Source organism: Mustela putorius, unplaced genomic scaffold (assembly GCF_011764305.1).
Source record: "Mustela putorius furo isolate JIRA1106 unplaced genomic scaffold, ASM1176430v1.1 tig00003854_pilon_pilon_pilon, whole genome shotgun sequence".
In the NCBI taxonomy this organism is placed as follows: domain Eukaryota; kingdom Metazoa; phylum Chordata; class Mammalia; order Carnivora; family Mustelidae; genus Mustela; species Mustela putorius.
The window spans coordinates 7,166,659-7,189,541 of record NW_025422006.1 but is presented as its reverse complement, the minus strand read 5'-3'; positions in this window follow the sequence as shown (position 1 = coordinate 7,189,541).

Sequence of the window (22,883 nt, the reverse complement as noted above, 5' to 3'; positions counted from 1 at the left end):
AAAGGGGCAGATCCAGAACCCACAGCTACAGTAGAGGCGGATGACTGGGCGAGGGCTGTAGCAGCAGTGACAGGGAGAAGTGGATGGAATCAGATGTTCTGGAAGTAGAACCAAGAGGATAGGCAGATGGATTCCATTCAGATATTGAAAGGAACAGACAATTCAAAGGCAACCCCTAGGTTTCTTAACACTACGTAGATGGTATCATCATTTACAGAGAGAGGGGGAGGAGTGGATTTCAAAAAGTGGAAATTAAAGGAGTTCTGTTGGGCAAGGTGAGTTGTAGGTGGCTATGAGATATCCAGGTGGCTGTCTGAACTGAAAGAAAGCATCGTGATTTTTGTTCGTCTTTCTCCTTTTGCAGCTGAAGAATGTAAGGTCCAGAGAGCCTAAGTGACATGTCACACACTTTGTTTAGTAGTGGGGACCTGTATTAGAATTCAGGTCTCTTGGTTCCCAGTCTATGCCTCTTTTTCCACTGTACCTCAAAGTAGCTTTTCATATGAATTCCCTGTAAAATACAGGTCCTAATGCTATAATGTTGATTTTTCAATGCCTGTAATTACATAGAAACTGATTTAAGCTTTCCAAATGTCAGACAGTATCCAAAGTGCTTCACATGTAGTAACCTTACTTAAGTCCTCACAACAACCCTATCAGGGAGGTACTGTCCTCATCATGCAGAGGAAATGGAGATGCAGATATGAAGCAATGTTACCAGGATAAGAGTAAAGAGCAGAATCTGGGCTTTCTGGGTCCAGAACCTGGGTACCATATTGCTTCTTCCAAGGGCAATGATGTTTTAGAACTGGGAGAAGCCACGTCCAGAGTGTTAGCTTTGTGAAGGCAACAGAACTTGAGACACGATTCGATGCACAGAATTTTTACAGAGCGACAAGATTTTCATACAGAAGTGATGGCATGATAATACAATAGCGTATTTGCTGATACATGATGTGCTTGGAGAAGAAAAGTAATGGGGAAAAACTTGGAAATGGAAGTTGGAGTGAGAAAATCTGGGCTCTGAACACCAGGCAAAAGGGCCTGTACTTAACATGTGAGGCAACAGGAAACAGTGGAAGGTTTCTGCCAAGACGAATGACACCAGGAGAGCTACACTTTAGGACCTGCCAGGCAGCTCAAGGATGGAGTGAAAGTGGGCGAACAGAAGGGGAAATAATCAAGGTCATAATCAACTATGACCTTCCAGGTACTTTAAACACTCCATCATCCTACTGAGTCCTCACTACAATCCTATAAATTAGTTATTGTTATGCTCATTCTGCAAGGGGACAACGGAGGTTCAAAAACCGCAAAAGGTGAGGGGCGCCTTGCTGGCACAGTTGGTGAAGCATCCAACTCTTGCTTTGGGCCCAGGTCATGATCTGAGTTGTGAGACTGAGCCCTGTGCGCTTAAGACTCTCTCTCCCTCTCCCTTAACATTTTGCAAAAGGCCCTACCCACGACGTGGGAGAACAAAGAGCTGAACTGATCTGAATCAAGGTCTCACTTCAAAACCTGCATTATTTTTGCAGCCTTTCCCACGGATTAGAGGAGAATCTATCGCTAACTGGGAGACGAAAGCAAGGTCTAAGCTCAAGTTGGGAAGGGCAGAAAAAGGAGACGGATTTGAGAGACAAGAAGCTATCGACAGTACCTGACTCCCTGTGTCTCCGGAGGATGGAGAGAGGGCCGTCACAAATGACAAGTTCAAACAGGAGTGGCTCAAAGAATGGCAATTAAGTAAAAAGAGGAGAGAGGAAAGAAGAGCTTTCAGAAGGAAATATTAGAGAAACAGAAAAAAGCATTAAATTCAGAAATTTTAATAGTCACAGCATATTGCTGATTTGCGTATTATTGAATTATTACTAATGTGGCTCAAATGTGCCAACACTGTTCATCCACGGCTGGAGAGGTACAACTATTATCTTTACTAATCAAACACAGAGATAGTGCTAAGTCCACAAAATCAAACATCCGCGCCCTTTGGTTCTTGCCTAATACCTATGAGCAATCTTCACTCATTTCCCTGTTTCTGCCTCTGTCTGTGGGTCAGTTCTCCAACCAGTCTTCAAGGTATTCCTGGAAGGAAAGACTTGAATCCTCTCAGCGGATTCCCACTCAGAAAGTCAATGTCATTGTCACGGTCTGTACAGCCCTATCTGACCTGGGTCCCTGCTGTCCCTCTGACCCCACCTCCAGATACTGCCCCTCTCTCTGTCTTCCCTCCGACTGGGAAGAGGCCCCTTCCTGCCCTTCGGCCCACGAGGCATGCTCCCCCCTCTACCTGGCTTACTCTTCTTCCGGTGGACGTCCACGTGCTCCATCCCGTCAGGTCTCTATGCAAATGTCACCGACTGAGAGGCTTTCCCCAGCCTTCCCTTATAAAAAGCAACAGTAGTTCCCAACACCAGGCCTACACTCATTCCCATGCCCCTTACACCGTCTTTATTCTGCTCTAGAGCGCCAAATGACCCATACGTATGTATCGTTTTCTTGCCTCTTATCCTCAAGAAGGTCGGCGCCACAAGAACAAGGCCTTTGCTTTGTTTCCTGCTGTGTGTCTAGCGTCCAGACCAGGGCCCAGGCCACAGGACTCCGGAAGCAACTGTGCCACCGTGCAAATGAGTAATCGATGACTGAACAGACTAGCACAGCTTCGTCCAGACACAAGAAAACTGTCATTGGAAAATCCAGCTGTAACAGGCTTTTCTACACTGATTCTACATACTTTTCACTTTGACGATTCCTTGTCTTTTATCAAGATGTATCAAGATTACTATTAAAGTGCCCTCCAGACCACGCTTGTCAATCACCTGACCTAACCGTTATGTCAACGAGGAAACCAAAGCCCTAAGTTTCCACTCCTTTTCAATCATATGCGGATACACTCTTGATAGAATTAAAATGCTCAGTGCTGAGGATTCTAAGCAGTGTTTAATGTATTTAAGTTACTGCTTCCTCTCAGAGGAATAAAGGATAAATGAGAGAAAACAGCAGCCATAAATCGCAATTCAGCCTGTTGCAAATGAATAATGCCAGAGGCAGGATTCAGGAGATTGTCCCTGAGTCAATTCATCCTTCTGGCTTCACTCTGGGCAGGAATTAAATACCACACTTAGACAGCTGATATTCGTGCTCACTCCTGAGTCATAAAAGCAGATTTCTATTCAATAGTTAAGCTTTATTGTGATTAATATTACATTTTATTAAGCTAACAGATAGTTCCCTTTTAATTCCTAGGGGCAGTTTTTCACTATTAAAGTCCCAAGCAGAGGCGCCTGGGTGGCTCAGTGGGTTAAAGCCTCTGCCTTTGGCTCAGGTCATGATCCCAAGGTCCTGGGATCGAGCCCCGTATAGGGCTCTCTGCTCAGTGGGGAGCCTGCTTCCCTTCCTCTCTCTCTACCTGCCTCTGCCTACTTGTGATCTCTGCCTGTCAAAACAAAAACAAAAACCTTCCAAGCATATGGCAAGGCAAACACCCACCTCTGAATCCACCCATATGAATGTGAAATACAAACGTGTGTGTATTTACACTCTTAATGGACTGACAAATAGCTCAACATCCCACCACAACCAGCAACACCGATCTAAAATAAAAATATGGAAGAAGAAAACTGGACTTTCATAGTATGGGAACTTAGCATTGACTAGTTCAACTGCTTAAGGAAAAACGTCTGGTGGTACCTAGCAGAAGAAAATATATGTATGCTCTCTGGTTCAGCAATTCCACTCCTGGGTACAGACCCAAGACAAACACCTACTTCTGTGTCCTTAAAGACATGTCCAAGAATGCTCCTTGCATTATTATCTGTAATAGGCCCTAATTGGGAACAACCCACATGTCCATAAACAGTAAATAATACTATGGAATTTTTTTTCAACAACATGAATGAGTTACAGGATAATGTTGCAAGAAAGAAATCAAACACAAGAGTTAGATCATCTGTGACTTCATTTTCATGAAGTTCAAGAACATCCTCAATCACTCTAGGGTAGTAGAAGCCAAAATCCCTGTTACCATTGGGACAACTGATGGCAGGGGCACAGGAAGTGTTCCATGTCCTAATCTGGGGGCTGGTTACACAGGAAAACACACATGTGAAAATTCATTCAACTAAATACTTGAAAAGTACACACCGCATTGTAGAAGGAATTAGACTTCAAAATGTTATTGATACAGAAAAAGAGAACAGGAACTTGAAATATAAATAGAAGACAGAAGAGAGTAAGAATATTTCATAGAGGGACGCCTGAGTGGCTCAGTGGGTAAGCCTCTGCCTTCGGCTGAGGTCATGATCTCAGGGTCCTGGGATTGAGCCCCACATTGGGTTCTCTGCTCAGCAGGGAGCCTGCTTCCCCTTCTCTCTCTCTCTCTCTGCCTCTCTACTTGGAATCTCTGTCAGGTAAATAAATAAAATCTTTTAAAAAAAGAATATTTCATAGAAAGGCAGTTGTTTTGTTTAAACACGAATCATGAGCCTAAACTGGAATGGTCATCTTCCAAATCTGACATACAACAGTATGAGTCGAAGAACAGCCAGCTGCCCTTGCCAGCCCAGAGAATGGACACAGAAATACACACACACACACACACACACACACACACACACACACACACTCCTCAAGTGACATTTCACTGGGGCCGTAAACACCAACAGACTCCAGCTACCTCATGTAATCTCCAGATACTTGTCTGAGGCTGGTTACAGGTCACCAACAGAACCACCAGCTCTCCTTGATCCTATTCCCAAAGCGTCCTCCAAGTCCGTTATTTCTAAGAAGGCATGAAGGAGTTAAGGAAGCCCATTTCATAACCTTCGATTTTCTCAACTTTGTATGTGTTCAGTCAGCGTTGGCTCCACAATGTTCTCCCGGCATCATGCATGAGATCGAACCGTTAAAGTAAATGGAGTCAAGGAACTCAGCGGGGGCTGTTGCCAGGTACAGAAAGAACGAGAACTATGCCTAAGGACACGATTTTGGCCACAAGGAACTAATGTAGTTATCCTGATCAAAGAAAAACAAGATGATATCATAAACTTACCAACCATTCACTCTCCAACTGCTGCAAGCCCGCTACATTATAGATCCTCTCTGAGGTTTTTTACCCTCAAGGATCCTTCTTCTAACTCTTAAAACTTCAAAGCAACAGCAAGGATTAGAAAATCAGAGAAGTTTACTCTGGAACTCGTGACCCCTCTCACTGCTCATTTTTCATGACCGCTGAAAGCCATCAGCCCACTTGCACGGAGCCACGTTGACTTTGTGGTGCCTTCACTTTGGCATCAAACTTCTCGTAGGCCACAAACCAAGGTGATCACTGATATCCCGTTTGTGGCTACATGCTTCTCTCTGCTGGCTTGCCATCTTTCCCTAGCAGGACTGATCCACCTGGCAAGAAGGAAACACTAACTCATGGCTTTATGGATAATGGATAAAGTTAACTTTAAAACATGTGAAGGCTACAAATCTAGTTGGACTGATATGTGGGCCTTCTAGTTGGATGTCTCAGAAGCCTCTATTAGGGCTCAAGACACGAGTACACAGCAGGACCATAGCAAAAAAAATAAAGAATAAAAAATAAAAAATAAAAGAAAAAAGAAAAAGAAAGAAAGAAAAAAGTGGAATCGAACCCGAGTCAGACCATCATACTTCTTGCTCTGTGACCTAGGACAAGCCTGTCAACCTCTGTGGGCTTATCTCATTTATGAAGAGGGGACACAACCTCTTTATGAGGATCAAATGGCCTGATGTCATACTAAGCCTTATAAACACTAGAATGTCCTGTACAAACAGGTTTCTCTGTATTAAGATCCTCTGTGCTGGAATGCCTAGGTGGTTCAGTCAGTTAGGCATCTGCTTTTGGCTCAAGTCACAATCCCAGGGTCCTGGGATCAAGTCCCACATCCGGCTCCCTGCTCAGTGGGGAGCCTGCTTCTCCCTCTCCCATTTGCACTCTCTCTTTAAAAAAAGAAAGAAAGAAAAAAAATCCTCAGTGCCATGATCAGAAAATGATCTTCCCCACTTTTCCACCCCTCTCACCAGAGGGCATCCTTGTTTTCTTGCTTTTAGTTTGATTCTGTGGAAGAAAATTCTCTCATCTTCTTCCCTGAGACCATAGTACTCTTTAGAGACAAACATGTTTTGGGGTTTAAAAAAGTATGAATGAAAGGTTCACATGTGGGTCACAGTTCCTGACAAAGAAAAACAAGAACAGACTTCCTTTCTAAGAATTTTACTGAAATCTGAGAAGAGATGGACCACACAGGGGTAGAAAGGCCATTGGTAAGTAAAAATGTGGCTGGATCAGTGAATGCTATTCCCAACAGCAAGCCATTTGTTAATCCCCAAAGACAGGAGCTACCCTCCCTGGTCGTGCTGAACTTTTCAATTGGGACTAATCCCAGAGGCTTATTCTTATTTATTCATTTTAAACCCTGTTTTGAATTACTGCTGCCATGCTACGGCCCTTCTCTGGTATCTAATAAGCTGCCCAGGGACACATATTGGCCTATGCCTGACAAACAAGTGGAACATAGCCTCTTTCAGACAAAACAAGCAGAGTAAAGGGGAACAGACTGGAGAAACATTCAAGAAGCTTCAATGGTCCCCATTCCGTAAGATGTGTTTTTTCCTCCAGGTAGCAGACACCCGGAGGAATGTTTTGAGGAACAGGACAAATGTTCCAAGGAAGTTGGAAGCTGGACCTAAAGACTGGTAAGAAACATGCTTAAGGGACCCTTTTTTTTTTGGGCTTCAGAGGGTGGCCACTGCACAGCCAAGAGTTCCTTACCCTCTCTGACACTTGAAGACAGCAAGGTTTAATACTAATCAAGAGGGCAGTTCATTATTTTTTCTCCTCTTTTTACCCGCTGTCCCTCAAACTAAATAGGACAAGCAAATGCAACAAAAAAGAACATGTACTAAGAATGGGGGTGCCTTAATTCCTCTCAGATTACACTGGCTAATTTCTTTTTTTTTTTTTTAATTTCTTTTCAGTGTAACAGAATTCATTGTTTATGCACCACACTGAATTTCTAATCCAAATGTAAGAAAAGTTCCATTTGTTAGTACGAAGTCTATTTTTACCACTCATGGAATTTAGCCTTCAGAAAGTTCCTACTCATTAGGAAATAGTACAGATTTTTCTTTTTCCCTCTCCTCTTGAAAACCAAAAGCCTAGGATAGACTTCTTCTACCTTTACAATCAAGATGCTTTCCACCAGTTTTCATTATTTCTGTCATCAGATAATAGAGACTTATGTTAAGACATGTGTGCCAGATACTTACAAAACTTGTAAGTACTGTGCGTGTATAAACTTGTTCAGTCCCCGCACCAAGTCTAGTTCATGATCCTCATCTTACAGAGGTTTTAGAGAAGTTAATTTTCCTGCAGCGACATAAACAGGTAAGTGGTAGAGGACCTGGAGCCCAGAGGTGAGCTCTTCATCATCTCACCTACTGCTCCTCAAGAAATACACTGGATTCCTCATACCTGCCACATTCATGGTGCTCCAGGGTATCTTCCAATGTCAGTGGACCGGATATGTACAGGGTAATAATTCCGTTTATCTGAAGGTCAGATGAGGGTTCCATATAACTACATGAGCTTACAGATACCAGTGAGGTTACGAAATCAGGCAGATAATCAATGCCCTTTTGTCCCAAGAGAGTCATGACACCCAATGTAAAGGGTTATAATCGCAGAATGATCAGAAGGAAGCTTTAGTAATGACCCACATTAGAGGCACCTGGGTGGGTCTAGCTTTAATTTTGGCTCAACTCCTGATCTCAGGATTGTGAGATCAAGCCCAAGTCATGCTCTGCACTGAATGTGGAGTCTGCTTGAGATTCTGTCTCTCTCCCTGCCCCTCCGCACCTTCTGTCTCTCTCAAGTAACTAAATAAATCTTTGTGGGGGGGGGGCAATGACACACACTAAACTTGACCAGCCAGTCCACTGAGGTTCAAAGAGAACCAATGATTTCTTTGAGTTCAAAAAGGCACTGGGACAGAAGAAGGATGCTTTATTAAATCTGTACAGACTGGGGTGCCTGGGTGGCTCAGTAGGTTAAAGCCTCTGCCTTCAGCGCAGGTCATGATCTCAGGGTCCGGGGATCAAGCCCTGCATCAGGCTCTCTGCTCAGCGGGAGCCTGCCTCCCCCTCTCTCTGTGCCTGCCTCTCTGCCTACTTGTGATTTCTGTTTGTCAAATAAATAAAAAAAAACTTTTTAAAAAATCTGTACAGACTGCTTGTGATATTTGCTCCATAGGTTCCCCTCTCACTTCCAACTCCTCCTCTCAGCAACGGCATCCACTTCCCTGGTTTTAACTACACCTGATGTGCTGACATCACTCACATTTCTATTCCTTGACACAGCTGACCCATCTTGAGCCTGGAATCTGCAGCCATCTACGAGGCATTGCCACTTGAGGTTCTATAGGACCTTCAGACTTATCGGTGAACAAACTCACTTTTCCCTGCCCCAGATCCCCTAGACCTGAGAATGAATGACACAACCTCCTCCCAGACAACCAAGTCAAAGCTCAACATCATTTAGATCTCTCCTCTCCTTCCTGTCTCTCTCATCCCAGTACTTCTTCAACATCTGGTGCCTTTCTACCCTTGTTACTAAAGCACAGGGTCCCATCTCCCACTCCAGGACTACCATCTTAACACTAGTGAGTCTTGGTCAGTTAGGATGGCTCCAATCTTACCCAGTTTGCATCAACATCGCCAGAGTGGATTTTCTGAAACTATCTTGTCAAGGTACTTACAGTCCCCCAAACTCTTGCTCAAATTCTGCCACTGATGTTCCCAGCAGGGCCACAGGACAGACAAGCAGACTACAGAGAGAAAGGCACACTGAAGAGAGGACAGAGGCAGCTAACCCTAATATCTCCCCAGATTTCTCTAAAGCTTTACTCCCTTTGAGCCAAAAGTGCTATAACGTAGTTCTGAAGAACGGGGGCTCTGAAGTCAGAAAACCTGCATTTACATCGTGACTGTAACTTACAAATGTGTGACCTTAGGGATCAAGTTACTTACCCCCTTGAGCTTCTGCTTTCTTACTGAAAAAGTAAGAATCAGAGTCACTCTGTCAACTGATTCTTGGGAATGTCCAGATTGCATGCGTGAAGCTCTTAGATCACAGCCAGACACGAATGAGACTTCTCAAAAGAGGTCCTGGAGCCATAACCAGGACATCTTACTTAACTAGACTGTGGTCTCACTTCTCTTTCTTGGGCACCAACCACGCAGCGAGCAACTCACCCAGTACTGACTGAGCGCTAGAACTGTCTGCGGTTCGATCTGAAGACGGAACCAACATTGCTAACGAAGCTTCTCGGCCAGAACCCCGAGATTTCACATTTCCTTGTGCCACAAAATACTTCCTCTGAGTCTGGTATGATGAAGGTTCCGTAGAGAGTATGACAGAGATGAACAAGACCCCAGGGGAGGTGAGGGTCCAGGAAAGAGGGAAGCTGCAAGTTATTAACTATCATATAGGCTAGATCTTCCATTCTCAGCCTTCAGGGAGCATCAGAATCGTCCGTGGAATTTTGAAAACAAACGCAACAGAGTCCCAGTCCAGACAATCCTTTTCAATAGGGCCTGGGGCAGGGTAGTGTAATTTTCATTAAAAAAAAAAAAAAAAAGAAAGAAAAAGAAAAAGAAAATCACCCCCCCCCCCCAAGTGAATCCAAGGCGCTCCAGAGGTTGGAAACTACTGGGGGAGGAGGAAGAGAGCACCTGTCCTGCTCAGAAGTACTTACTCAAGTGAGAGTAGTTTTGAGGATGAGGAGATTGCTTCCAGCTGGGAGGAAGAACAGACTGTCTATGAAGAGAGTCTGGTTTAACTTGCTTAACTTGGAGCATGAGAAGCCAGAGAAGCCATCTTAAAATAGGACCCGTGGATTAGGAAGAGCTTTGAGAATTTTTGTTTTTCTATTACCTGGATTCCTTCCTCTCCCTGTTTTGACCCAGAGAGCTCAGAACCTCAGTGAGATGGCCAAAGGCAGGGGAAGAGAGAACCGCACCCTGTCAGGAGCCCAGCTCACACCGCAGGCAGCAGACCTCACCCAGCGAGGGGGGCAGCTGACCTCTACTGGCAAGGCACCCAACATCTGACATGCCAACTAAAGACAGTGACTTAAAGCGACAGGAGGACATTTTACTGCCTAAGAGTGAGCAGAAAGTTCCTGAGTTTTACACTCCGAAGAGCAGACCTTTCTCCATCGAATAAATTTACACGGAGAGGCAAAAATAAAGAGTTCACACCCCACGAGCGCTGCTTGGTACCCATGGGACATCTGACACCTGTCACATGTGGCAGAAACGCTCAAGAATTTAAGGATGTGGGGGAGTTTCTCGTGTCTGGGTGACACCTGGTGACCTTGGAAAGAGGACACAGGTAGAGAGAAGAAAGGGAGTGCAGAAAAGAGGCAGATGGGAGGAGCTGGGCCCCAGGGGAGCTGCTAACAAGCGGGTTGTGTGTGTGTGTAGGGGGGGCAACCACACAGACTAAGCTTTGGAAAACTTCACTGAATCAGATCGAGAGAACGTTTTTCAAGTTCTGACTGGGTGCCTGGTGCTTTCGTGTAGACTGAGAGGAAAACAAGCAATAAAATGTCACCAACCGCGGGTCACGGGAAGGTTCTTAAGTACGGGACTTTCTGAAACTTTTTTTTTTTCCTCTCCAGAGAAAAGAGTTGTTAAGAATGGTTAAGAAATGGTTAAGATGGTTAAGAAAAATGTAGATGGTATTAAAAAAAAAAAAACAAACTTGAGAGGCAAAGCCCTCAAGTGGATGAGGAGATGAGCTGAGGGTGCCAAGAATAGGTTATAAGTATTTATTTAAAGTCGATTAAATAACCTTTAGCTTCAGATCAGTCAGATCTGGGGAAATTATATTCTTCTTCACAAAGAAGAGCTACGGTTTCAGAGAGCCACACTTTTCACCCTCTCCATGACTGACAACACAAGAACTTCCACTTTACGTCAGAAAAAAATGGAGGTAAAAGGCAATTAATGGTGTTGCTTTGAGAATACTTAGCTGATCTGGCCACCAGAAACAGAATATAAGCTGGAAAAAGCCCCACCGCATATGTAAATGGTGGTGAAAGCCTGGTCCATTTTCCCTATTTAATTTGCTTTAGGGATGTATGAAATCTAAAGGCTCAATTCACCTTAATGATGTGTCAAAGAAGAGAAAGGTCACCCTGGCCCCAAAGGGATTCCGCACGTATTCCAGAACCCGCAAGGCAGAATGTTGCAGAAGAGGTGGCCCGTGGCCAGTTCCCCGCCAATATGAACCCTCCAGCCGGTATTTTTAAAAAAATAACATTTTTTCAATTTTAAAACTATGATGGGGAAATCAGGGATGTGTTCTTGGGTATGAACAAGCTGTGTATTTAATGAAGCAAATATTTTACAATTTGTTCAATTGCTTCTTGCATCACTTTTCCTAACACAGTGACCCGTCGACTCCTACAGACACTGCTTCACCACTAAGAACCTAGCTGGCCCCGTTACCTCTCTTGAGTTTATTACCAACACTGGGAGACCTAACTGAATGCTTCTAAGGGCAGACAGACGGAGAGGTATCACCAAGATAAACAGCATTGCACTTAGCAGACCAGAGAGCCCTCAGGCATCTAAATAGGACAAGCAGCCATGCTCAGCTCCCACCAATGCTGCTCTTGGAGAGAAGGGTGGTAATCGGTGCTCGAGCCTCTCATTATTCAAAAGGTCGACAATCCAGATTTCTAAACATGTACACTTTCACACTGGATAGATGTGTAATTTTTTAAAAAATTGCAGAGAACACTTTTGCTTAACATTGATTAAAAAAAAATTAAACGCTAACACTAATACCGATCAAAAGGTATAAAGCCAGGCACAGGCTTGGCCATTATGACCCAAGACTGTTGTTCTTCTCGTCTCATAACATCCTTTATCATTTTTTTTTTTTTTTTAATACTCAACCCTTCTCTGGCCACATGCTCTCTAGGAGAGGACAAAAGTCATGTAGAAGAACGCTTGGCAGGGGCCAGGTGTGAGACACTGCCTAGGAATGATGGTGGGCGATACCGTGATACCTGTCCTAGTTGGTGATGTATGTGTCTTTTTTTTTTTTTTCAAGATTTTATTTATTTCACAGACGGAGATCTCAAGCAGGGGGAGGGGCAGGCAAAGGGGGAGAGAGAGAGAGAGAGAGGAGGAAGCAGGCCTCCCGCTGAGCAGAGAGCCTGACTCGGGACTCGATCCCAGGACCCTGGGACCATGACCTGAGCCGAAGGCAGAGGCCTTAACCCACTGAGCCACCCAGGCACCTGCTGTAGGCGTCTTTTTTTCCCCCATTGCTCTCCCCGCCAGGACCAGTCAGAACTGGCCACACAGCGACTGACTTCTCCTGTTGTTCATCACCATTCTGGTGATTTTCTCCTCCCCGGGTATGCACTTCAAATACTGCCAAATAACAGGCTTCAAACTTCCACTCCAGTGTTTATGGATCTACTTTTTTTCTTATCTTCTGGCTGGTACTTTCTAGACAGGTTTATAATTTCAGCGAAAGTGAGCATTCTTACCACGCATTTGATTTAAATGGGAATGCTTCTTGGGTTTCACAAAGTATGGCGCTGGTTTGGCACAGGACTGTGGATTTAAAATAAAGCAATAAAAGTAACGAATTCTAACTTATTCTACTTATGCCAACTTAATTTTTTTTTAAAGATTTTATTTATTTGACAAAGAGAGATCACAAGTAGGCAGAGAGGCAGGCAGAGTCAGAGGGAGAAACAGGCTCCCTGCCAAGCAGAGAGCCCCAGTGTAGGGCTTGATCCCACGACCCTGAGATCGTGACCTGAGCCAAAGGCAGAGGCTTAACCCACTGAGCCACCCAGGTACCCCCAATTTTTTTCTTTTTAATCAGGAATATGTATTCCTTTTGTTGCTGTTGTTACCACAGACTGATTTTATTTAATCTTCTAAAAAGTTTGGCAAAATTGACGTGAAATAAAATTCACCCTTTGAAAGACTACAGTTCAAGGGGTTTTGACAAATGTGTATAGTCACGCAGCCACTGCCACAATCCATTTATCACCGGATGTCGAATTCTAGCAAAGCATTTTTGGCACTGATTAAGATGACCACAAAGAGGGACGCCTGGGTGGCTCAGTTGGTTAAGCAGCTGCCTTCGGCTCAGGTCATGATCCCAGCGTCCTGGGATCGAGTCCCACATCGGGCTCCTTGCTCCGCAGGGAGCCTGCTTCTCCCTCTGCCTCTGCCTGCCACTCTGTCTGCCTGTGCTCGCTCTCTCTCCCTCTCTCTCTCTGATGAATAAATAAAATCTTTAAAAAAAAAAAAAAAAGATGACCACAAAGATTCTCCTTTTTCGATCTAATATGGAGTTGAGGTCACATTCCTGGGATGTACCCCACCTGCTCATGGTATTTGATCCACTGCCAAATTCTATTGGTGGTATTTTATTGGAGGGTTTTACATCAACATTCATAAGCAAGACCGATGTACATGAGTGCACACAGGCACACACACTACCTTCATGAAGTCCTGGTATAAAGCTCATTTTTGTGCCTTCACCTTGGAAGTTTGACTTTTGTGATATGCTAGAAAACGCTGAAATTGTCATGTGAACATCTTTCCAGGTCCACATCAGAGAGTTCTGGTTTATACCAAACGTCCCAGTTAAAGGCCCTTTGAGTAAGTTGTAATTTCACCCTCGTGAGTAACAGCCTTGAATGTGCAAAGAATTCACTGAGGACATCTGGGGCTTGCGCTCCAAATTCAGAGAGCGCTTTTTGATGAGTTTTTCATTTCTGACAAGGTTATTGACTTAGGATCTCTCTGCTGGGAGCCACTTTGATAAAGCAAATTTTCCTAGAAATACCACCCACTTCGTGTATCTCCATTGAATCTGACACAGGACCTCACTGTATTTTTTGATAATTTCTCCTTGTCTGTCTCCAATTTTCTGGATTTTTACTTTTTCTAGTAATCAAAGACATATTTGTTCATTGTACAAATTTGAAAACATTAAGATCAGAAAAAGGTGAAAGTCACCCATAATCCCATCACCCAGAAATAATCACTAATGAGACTATCCTGTAAAACACTCGAAACTAATCTGTCTACACACCTACCTTCCCACATACCCACAACGCCTATCAGCCTGCTTTTTCTTTGGTGTATGATACGATTATCTTTTCTGTATCCGTAGGTACAGATTACATCTTCAACCTCAATGGCTACAAAGCATCACTATACCCTGCCTTCCCTACTTAAACTCCTGATAATAGGGGATAGGTAGATCGGTTAAATTTTTGTCTTTTGTATTTTTATTCTATTTTTTTTATTATTATTATTATTTTAGATTTTATTTACTTGAGAGAGAGAGAGAGAGAGAGCACGCACAAGCAAGAGACAGGGGCAGGGGAGGGGGCAGAGAGAGAGGAGCAGAGGGAAGGGAAGAAGCAGACTCCCCGCTGAGCAGCGAGCCCAATGTGGGGCAGGACCCCAGGACCCCAGGACCCCAGGATAATGACTGCAGCCGGTGGCAAACGATTAACTGACTGAACCATCCAGGTACCCCAGGTTAAATCTTTTTAAGCTGTTAACAGTACTGTGTTGAACGTTATTTAACATCTTTATATGCATATCCAATTATACATACAGAAGTGCTAGTCAAAGATATATTTTAAAACAATGCTTTACTTGTTAACAAAAAAAAAAGTCTATTTCTTACGTAGAAATAAGCAAAGAAAAAAAAAAATGCACCAAGAACAGAGTCAAGATTTCCTGCAATCCATTATCCAGCAACAGCTTCGGTTAATTTTGTCTGATGCACCCACCAAGTCTAATGAACACTTTTCTCCTTTAACCACAGTGAGACCATATTATACACTCTAGCTGGTAACTTACTTATCATCTTATGCTGTCTTTTCCTGCACAGCATCATTCCATAGAACTCTAAGGCAATCCATGGATAAAAGAACCATACTTTCATCATCTACTGATAGAAATTGGAGAAGTTTGCAATTTTTGCTTTTATAAACAATGCTACAATGAATAGCAGTGCATATTTATTTTTTTCTTGCCCCATTGTTCAATTATTTCCTTAGGCTAAATTCCCAGAGGTGGAAAAGCTGGATGGGAAGATACGTACTTCAAGGCTTCTAACCAACACACCACCCTTGAAGAAAGGGACATCAATCAACATTCCCAACGCAGTCGGGAGTGCTTGCTCTCCCCAAATCCACTCTAATCTTGGTATTAACGTTCTTCTCAAACTCAGACTTAGGTAACAAAATATAGCACTATTTTTTTTTTCATTTAAAAAAATTAACCCATTGGACATTTTCTTTCATGTGCTTTCTTGGCCCTTCGCGGTAACTTAAGAAATAGCTTTACATGATCTCGTACCTATCTATAAGCAAAACAGCCATAGTTAATTGTATTCATTTCTTAAAATCGTAGGTCCTACTTCACTGGAGAATTAAAAAAAATAAGAAGAAAAACATGCCTTGCATTTATACGAACAGCTCTGGTACCACTGCTGGATTTTTGCTTTTGGTTTATTCCATTTTTGCATTTTCCATTCCATTTTTGCTTTTGGTTTATCCCATTTTTTTCCATGTCGTATTAACATAAAAATGTACCCAAACATTATTATATCATGCCTTTCTAGAGCACAGAATTCAGGGTAGCACAGGCCACACCCAACTTCTCAGTACGGTATATGTATTTTAATAAACATTTCATTATAATATGGTTTTCATCCCTATCAGCTCCACGGAACAGACCACTAAAATAATACTCGAAGGAAAGTTCTGTTTCATCAAAATGTCAACATCTGTAATGTCTGAAACATTAAAAATGTCGAGTGCAGTCTTTCTCAGAGCTTCCATTTTTGTTTTTTTCAGAGCTTTCAGTTTTAAATAAGCACCCATTATGAACAATTGTGACTGATTTCCTTTGGAGCAAAAATTTCCTTTGGAGCAAGAACATTCACTTTTTTTTTTAACAGTTAAAAACAAATGACCTGCAAGTGAATTCAAGATAATGAGCAGCGACTGTAGCATTCCATCAAAGCATTTTTGTTTCAGTGTTTAAGAACAATATTCAGAACACATTTCCCATAAGGCAGCGAATTTACACGGGCTTTCTCCACTTTTTGAAAAATCCCTGGTTTTATTCAAAAATGCCCACTCATGTGTAAAATGCTTCCATGTTTTTAATGACTACCATTAAGGAAATCAACATAATTACAGTTGGAAACATAAGGTCCCTGTTTCTGGATGCGTGGGTACTTAAGATGAAGGGATCTCATAATAAAGGTGAGGCAAGAAGAGATTTACTTCATCAGGTGCAGCTAGAATCATGCTGTCCTAACATTATTGCTTTCTGTGTTGATGAAGGATTGCTTAATCGGCCTGACCTTGCCCATCAAGGCTTGGTAGAATATATCAAGTAACACTATAGCTTTAAATGATAGTACGGAAAACCAGTAAAATAAGTGTTTTGATATTCCTCAAGCATTCAGTAAAAGATCCGAAAATTCCAAAGTCCTACAACAGTACTTTGATAAAAGAGTGTTTATTATGACACAAGTACTATCACTTGAAGACACCACCATTATCCTACCAACTCCTCCATTATATCTCAGGGCCCTAAATATAACGGATCCCACAGTTTAGTGGAAGAGACAACCAGGACAGCGGATTAGGGAATGACAATGACACAAAGAAATGGAAAGGCCATTCTGCACCACGAACGGCACTGCGGATTCACCCTCCATGAATCAGGGGCTCGAGTGAGCACACAGTTCCAGAAATAACCCACCATTGGATTCCTGCTTAAAGTGAAAAGATGACCACTATGTAGACTATTTATTGTTGAGATTAAGTAAACCCCAAAATCTCATCCAAGTGCAGCCAGCCTTTAAGAGACTCAAGATAAACTGGAAAACCAGGACATGTCTTAAAGTAAACTGAAACAAAGGCTAAAAAAAGAAGAAAAAAAAAAAAAGTAGGGGGATGAGTATGTCCAAAAAACGGGGGGGGGGGGGTAGGCACAAAAGGAGAAAGAGGTGCCAATCATTGTCTCCAGCATCCCCGGAGAAGACGGTACCCTGAACCGAATGCTCTGAGAATCCTCATCTGTCTGACGGACCCATAGCTCATGAGCAAGGCAGATCCACTGCAGCTGGCCTCATCTGTAGAAACCTGCCCTTGGAGCATTCGTGTGCCTCTGTTCTGACCCTCAGCCTCACTTACAGACCATTTGGTGTTAACACAGGAGCTCAAGCAAGTTTACCAACTCATGGGGAGAAAATACACCACTTCATTGACACACTTATCCCAGCACGCCGAGTGTTTTCCATTCCGCACGTACACCGCGAAGGTGGCCTTTTTGATCACGTCTGAGGATTCTGAGCGGTATGAATCAATTCACCAGCGTCCAATTAGCCTTACAGAATGATGACACTGAGTTTATGAATCTACAAAGCTGTGAATCATGTTTTTTTTTTAAACCTTCAGTAATTTCCCCACGCCAGCACTACAGTGTTGAAATTCCTGAGCGCTGCAGACTTTGCCTACTTTTTTAACCTCATGCGATAGGACGGTGATCATCTTCATCCGTAAGAGCTGACATTCGTTAAGTGTTTCTCCCACGGCAGCCCCTTCCTAGTAAGCATTTTACTTACAGTATTTCATTTAAAACTCCCCCAAACCCAAAAGGTGGCTAATGTCGTCTTCTTTGTTTTACTAAATGATGAACTAACTAAAGGCACAGGAAGGTTCAGCGCTTGGCCTCATCATGTTCCCACAGGAATCTCACACTGCAGTCATACTGAAGTATTTGCCCAGACACCATCTGGCTTTTTCTTGTCGGACCACCTCATTTTTATTCTTCAAGACTCAGCTGGGGCAGGCCTCCTCTGGGAAACCTTTCCAGACACCCTAACTTTTCTAGGAAAAGTTACCAGCTCTCTCTCTCTTCTGGGGCCCATACAGGTGTCCACATACATGTAATGGGAAAACTAAGAGTCTCCGTGTAAAGCTGTTCCCCAACAGGCTATGGGCTCTCTCATGGGCAATGTCAAGGTCATCACATAAGGCCCCAGAGTCTTTCAACGCACAACTCCAGGGGGCGCCATTCAGAGAGACAACAGAGTGGCACAAATGGTGACTCCTGCAGTGGTAGAGTGTGGCAGCTTCAAGAACAGTAATCCCCTACCTCCCAAAAAATAAGGCACAGAGGATGTACGCACCAACATTTCTGAGCAGGTGGTGGAGACAAATATAATAGATGTGAAATGAGGCTTCACCACTGAGATGTCCCAATGGGATTATCACCCTACTAACCCACGTTCCAGAAGGTAAAGGGTAAATAACGCTGTCAACCTGAAGATAAGTGCTAGTTTTGTCACCCAGTACTAGGAAACTCAAAAACCTCGCCTTCTCTTCTCTGTATCAGCTTCTCGTCCATTTTTTCCAAGTGTTAATGGTGAATTGAGATCTTCCTCTGAGCCTTTGATAACAGCATAATTAATCTGAAAATGCACGTAGCATTTTCGCCAGAATAATTACAGTGAGAGGCAGATAGAAAGATCTATCCAAAAGAGTGGACTGAAATGCAAATTAATATAGTCCAATATTTTTTTCTATTTTAATGAGCATGTTCTCAAGGATATTATGATTCTGTATTCAGAAGAATGACATTCCCAACTTTCAACCACCTGCTCGGCAGAGAGAAACACACACACACACACACACACAGAACTCTGGCAAACATTCATGGTACTTTGTTGACAGGTAAAGAAGGGGAAATAAACAGGTAATACATCCCTATTTTCTTCACAGGGACACAGCCTCTCTGTCATTCCATGGATGGGAACATGGTCCTAGGTAAGAGAACCTTCCACAACTAATCAGCTTTAACCAATAGCGGGAGATTAAGGTGGGTTTCCCTGGAGAGCAGTCATCCGAGGTCACTACTGAGCCTGAATTCCTGGATTCCTGCCTTCTGTTGACTGACAACTCCCTGTCTTGGAGAAGGTAAAGGGAGAAGAAGAGCAAAACGGACTCGCTCCCAAACCACTAGCAAAAACTATGAAACATCAGAGAACCGCAATGTGCTATGCAGAAATACAGTCCCCCAGGCCCCCGAGATGGTCACGTCCTAATCCCCAGAACCTGAGATGGTCACGTTCTAATCCCCAGAACCTGCGACCATGGGAGGAGGAGATTAAGGATGCAGGTGAAATTAAGGTTCTTCATCCGCTGACCTTAAAACAGGATTCTCTGCTGGGCCCCGTGTAATCACAGGGTCCTTCAAATGCAAGAGGGAGGCAGAAAAGCTCATTCTGAATGACAGGATGTGAGAAAGACTCCACGAGCCCTTGCTGGCTTTGAAGATGGCAAGAGGCCCTCAGCCAGGGAATGCTACCCGCCTCCCAAATCTCAAATAGGCAAGACAACAGATTCCGAGCAGAGCCTCCACAGAGAAAGGCAGTCCTGTTGACACATTCATTTGAACCTCCTGAGATCAAATTTGGGCTTCTGACCTCTGGAACTATAAAGATAAATTTGTGTTCTTTCAAGCCACTAAATCTAGGGGAATTTGGTAATCAGCCACAGGAAGCAAATAAAGGCCATTTCAGGAGAAAAGAGATAAATTAATTCTATAATTTCTACAGCATGTGAACATCTAATCCCCCAAAGGAGAGCCAAGAGCTCCCATGGACCGTCATACATGATGTGACTATTCCCTTTCCTACCCTCTATGTATCATGAACTGTAACATTTAACCATTATTTATTTTACAGAAATGGTCTGAAATACATTCAAATTGGTGTGGCATTTTGAGGCTTCCTGCATCCAAGATTCATAATATTTTATATGCATCAAAGGGACCTCAGCAAAGAACATATGGTCCATTCCCTATAACTAATTTATAAATGAAGACTTCCAGGCCAACAGTATTATACTCTAGGTCACATGGCCAGTTATCACAGGGCCAACAAGAGTCCTTTCTCAAGCCAATTCTCCTCCAATCCCCTAGGCTACTAATAACTAGGATGACAAGCTATGCACAAAACTAAAATGGCACCTGAAACATATATATAGAATGGAGGTGAATTTTTAATTTTATTTCATTTTAAACATTTTTTAAAACCCGGCTCGCTTCTGTTACAGGGGAACTTTTATGTATGTTTGGAACAACCTGGAAATCTGAGTCTACTTTTTCAACTGCAAACTTATGAAATCTAAATAAAGACCCAGTATTTTCAATGAAAATCTAGATTTAGAGGATTGAGTGTGAAGAAAAAATATAAAATGTATCACTAAGGTTTCGTGTGACTATTGAACTAATATTTTGATATATTAGGTGAAATGCAACTACTATAAAATTTAAAGTAACAAGCGCCTCTCACTGTATTTCTAGCCGACAGTGCTATTCTAAAGAAATAGACTGGGACCCATGTGCATTTTAACCTGAAATTCCAGAAAATGGAAACACAGGCAAAAATGTAAGATATTTACTTGATGTCAAGAAGAAATTATAGAGGGAACATGTGGCAGAAGACGGTACGTACACATGATCAGAATCTCCAAACTTTGTAAAAAGGTCCAAGATGAAAGAAAATTCGTTTTCTAATTTTATTTTTAATCAACTGGAATGCCAGGAGGACTGGAACAAAACAACGTTACAAAATCACTCTTCCTAAAACTTCCCGTTTGTTGGTTGGCTCTTAATTTACAGACGACCTTGCAGAACAACTGTAAACTACCGATGAATCCACAGACCACGGAGCAGCCACTACACATTTTTAGAAAATCTATTTCTTCCACAAATGTGTCATGCTGGCAAAAATGAGAATACCAGCAATTCACAAATCTTTGCATTAAATTTCTATTTCAAGCTCTCCCACCAACCCCCCCTTTTTTTTATTTTGGCTTTGGTAATGGATCAGCTATAAGTTTTTAGAACTAATATTATACCACAGCAGGAGATATGCTGATCTGTCAAACAGGGTTCTTCAAAAATATTTATGTAAAATATCATGCAGCCAAAGGCCCTTAAAAAAAAAAATCCCTGGAATTTGGCCTTAGGAGTCAGACAATTTATGCCACCTTCCTCCTTCCGCTCTTCTTGTGCGGGATGGGAGCAAGTCTATGCAGGTAACACCCCAGGAGTGTCACACCTGATCGAAGACGTCAATGTGAAATCTGTACCGCGGCTCAGGGCAAAGGAGTGTTTGGTTTGCGGGACCCTAAGCCTCCCAGAGGTCCTGCGGGATAATCTCAGCTTTGTTTTTCAGGCTCTCTGAGGTCACCTGGGTCAGTCAGTGTTTCAGGACGGTGGTGGACTGGGCGGAGGTCAACCCCCGGGACTCGTCCTCACGACCCTGGCCGTCTCTAAGCCTGCACGGATCAGCTCTCACCCCAGATCTCCACAGCCCAACCGCCCTGTTCTCCTGTTTAAACCCCCCACAGCAAGGAAACACACACGATTACAATGTTGAGATGAAAGCGCCTGTATTGACAGGATGATGGCAATTACACAGACGAAGGAAGAACTACGGTAAACGCCAACATGGGTTCTCTCTCGCAGTAGGATTAGATTCCTTACGCTCTGCAGTATTTTCCAAGTTTTGCAGGGAGAAACGTGAATTACCTATACAAGCTAATTTTCCCTTTTTCTTGGTGGTGGTTGAGGGTAGAGAGTTAACAAGTAAAAAGGGCCCCTGTTACTAAGGTACGTGAAAGCATTCTGCATTCGCATGTCCCTTGGACAGCAGCGTACGGTACGTTCCGTGAACTGCTCATGATGTCATCACCCAGAAATAGACTCACAAATGTGCCTTCAAAAGCGCCACTACTAACCCAAAAAGTAGGAGCAGTATGAAAGCCAAATACAGATTCTTTAGGACACTGCGTCAAAAACTAATGATGTATTTTATGGCGACTAACATAACACAATAAAAATATAAAAATAAAATAAAATTTAATTAAAAAAAAAAAAAGGAAAGCAGTCTCCAAAGACAGACACAATAAAAACTAAAATGTGTTCTTTGAAGTAGGAGCAAAACGTAACCAGCTGAATGACACTGTGCTTCTAAGGTCTTAATAATACTGCATAAAAAAAGTTAAGGCCTTACATTACATGAATTTCTACCCACCCTTCTAATTTGAGTATGATATATTCCAAATTGTTTCTTTTTTTAAAAAAAATTATTTATTTGACAGGCAGAGATCAGAAGTAGGCAGAGAGGCAGAGAGAGAGAGGAGGAAGCAGGCTCCCTGCTGAGCAGAGAGCCTGAAGCGGGGCTCCATTCCAGGACCCCAGGATCATAACCTGAGCCGAAGGCAGAGGCTTTAACCCACTAAGCCACCCAGGCGCCCCTCCAAATTTTTTCTTTTACAGATATTTAAGAGTTCGGCGGTGCATAGAGTACAAGTACAAATCACCTAGGACCTAAAAGAAAAGGTATTTATTTATAAAACTTATCCGTCACCTTTTAGTCACAGAACTCCAGGCAAATACAGTTACTGTTTCCAGAGTGGAACTGTTGGACGTCAAGAAGGCCACACACCAATAACTTATTATCAACTATACCTTATTTGGAGAAGAAAGAGACTGGATTTGCCAAGGTACTGTAGGAAGAAAACCACAAATCATGTGTGATGGCAAAACACTAGTGACATTCCCTTTGAAGTCAGAAACTGGATAAGGATGCTTCCGATCACTTCAGTTATTTGAATATTTTTCTACAAGTGTCTGCCAAAGCAGTACAGAATTATAAATAATGGGAAATAGAAGATGTAATGAACACTATTTGGAAATATAATAAT